The 2,500-nt window shown below is 37.8% G+C and overlaps 1 protein-coding gene across 3 annotated transcripts in view; it reads left to right on the top strand.

The window, feature by feature from the left end:
* Positions 1–2,500, top strand: part of LOC138979899 (UNC5C-like protein) — a 38,195-nt gene that overhangs the window by 26,066 nt on the left and 9,629 nt on the right. For all 3 annotated transcript variants that reach the window (XM_070352667.1, XM_070352665.1, XM_070352666.1), the window contains one exon: positions 2,443–2,500. This exon is cut by the window's right edge and continues 1,085 nt beyond it. The gene's annotated coding sequence lies outside the window, so the exon portion shown is untranslated. The remainder of the gene's footprint in view (positions 1–2,442) is intronic.

Raw genomic sequence — 2,500 nt, 5'->3', positions numbered from 1 at the left:
ATTTCATAAAGATCGGTCCAGTAGTTTACTCTGAATCGCTCTACACACACACACGCACAGACAGACAGACAGACAGACAGACAGACAGACACACAGACACACACACACACACACACACACACACACACACACACACACACACACATACACCACGACCCTCGTCTCGATTCCCCCTCTATGTTAAAACATTTAGTCAAAACTTGACTAAATGTAAAAATAAAGACAATAAAAGGGCAATTGTCAATCGCAATCATACAGTATTACTAATTACAACATTACCTATACGAATACATAATGCATGATAGAACATTGAAATGTGCATGTATGTCAATATAATACAAAGGAAAAGAAAAGTCGACTCGCACACACACGCGCGCCGCATGCCTGCAATCACGTTCGCACTCAATACAACACACACACTCTCACACACTCACACACACACACACACACACACACACACACACACACACACACACTCACACACACACACGCACATACACATATGCGCGCACACACACACTCAGACATATACGCACGCACACACACATACACACACAGACACACACACACACACACACACACACACGCACACACACACACACACACACACACACACAACAACAATCTCATCATCATCATCATCATGATCATCGTCGACATCATTATCATCATCAACAAAATATATAGAGGTTAGTGATAGCAATGCGAGAGAGAGAGAGAGAGTGTGTGTGTGAGTGTGTGTGTGTGTGTGTTTGTGTGTGTGTGTTTGTATGTAAGTGTGTGTGTTAATATGTTTGTGTGTGTTAGTGTGTGTGTGTTTGTGTTTGTGTGTGTGTTTGTGTGTGTGTTTGTATGTAAGTGTGTGTGTGTGAGTGTTAATATGTGTGTGTGTGTGTGCGTGTGAGTGTGTGTGTTAATGTGTGTGTGTGTGTTTGTGTGTGTGTGTTAGTGTGTGTGTGTGTGTTAGTGTGTGTGTGTGTGATAGTGTGTGTGTGTGTGTGTTAGTGTGTGTGTGTGTGTGCATGGTGTGTGTGTGTGTGTGTGTGTGTTTGTGTGTGTTCAGGACAAAAACAAACATTCACAAGAACTTCGACCATCTGTCATTGTTTTGGCCGCCTTGGAGTCATTCCAGACACATTCTAACTCACAGCATCAGTTATTTTTGTCTTTTGTGTCCCGTATAGTATGTCTACTTGAAAGATCAAAAGGAAATAAACGTTCCAATAGATCAACATTTCATGTTTATGTTTTTAAAATTCTTGTGTTGGATTATATGGATTTAAGGCGTAAGGGTCACCCAGAATTTGGAAAAAAATCGTTTTTCAGATATACTAAATTATGATGTTGCCAAAAGCTAGAAAAATATCTCTATTTTTCATGTGCAGTTTACATTTTGTCTCTAGCATACATAGTTTTCTTGCAATAAGTGCTCAAAGTAGGTTGGTGGGAATTAAAAATCACTGGCCGAAATATCTAAAATAACAACAATCCTATTTGCGCTGAGCTGCTGGAAAATAATAAGCCTAACCTGTCTCTCTGGTTTACAACAACCGTACAACGACTGCTCCCTACAGTTGACGGCAAGATGGCGGCTTTCGTGCATTGAAAGTGAATTTCGCAGCGAATTATCGAGCCTACTGTGAAAAGAGTCAACTTTTTGAGAAAATCATCATGTTTTATGTGGTGAAAGTTCGCGCGAAATCACAGAGCAGCTACACTGTCTGCATGATCAACTTTTTTAAATATTCACCTATTCCATTGAAACTTTGCACATCAAATGTTCACTGGACTGGCTATAGTTTGTTCTAAAATGAAGCTGATAATCAGAAAAATAGAATTTTTTTGATTGTGTGATATATCATAATAATATATAGAATTATAGTATTCTTTGCTAATGCTACTAAAAGCAAAATTTCCAACAAAACAGAAAGCTTTTAGAACATACTGTAGGTAATGATGCTTTAAATATGAGTGCCAATTTATTTTTCAATTGGACACATACTTTTTTTCCAAGAGTGCATTGACAAATGCTAAAATTAGCATTTTTGCAGGTTTATTTTGCCCAAGTTTTTACGAACTAAATAATTTTTTCAGTTGTTCTACTTAATTTAGTCATTCAAACTTGATGTTTTCTGAAAATATAATGATTTTTGAAGAAAACTACCAAATATCAAGCCAATTCATTGATTACAAGTGACTGAATAAAAAAATAACAGTTTTGGTCGGACAATCTGGGTGACCCTTACGCCTTAATAGCAGTCAACATTTTTCAAAGGTTAAAGCGATTGACAAACACAAACGGCAACGAAATTTGAAATGCACGAGCTTTGGATTGTTTCTTTTTTATAGGAACAAGGCAGGTCAACAACACGACGGCAATATGGACGACGGCGATTATTAATTGTAATCAAAAATAAAGACATGGAAGTATTTCTGTTTCAGGCGTTGCTTCAAAGATATTTGGAATCGACGTGGATCGTGTCTGCATATCACCTAGTTC

This window comes from Littorina saxatilis, linkage group LG11, assembly GCF_037325665.1.
Source record: "Littorina saxatilis isolate snail1 linkage group LG11, US_GU_Lsax_2.0, whole genome shotgun sequence".
NCBI lineage: Eukaryota > Metazoa > Mollusca > Gastropoda > Littorinimorpha > Littorinidae > Littorina > Littorina saxatilis.
Note: the sequence above shows the minus strand (reverse complement) of the source record. Positions and strands in the feature narration are given on the sequence as shown.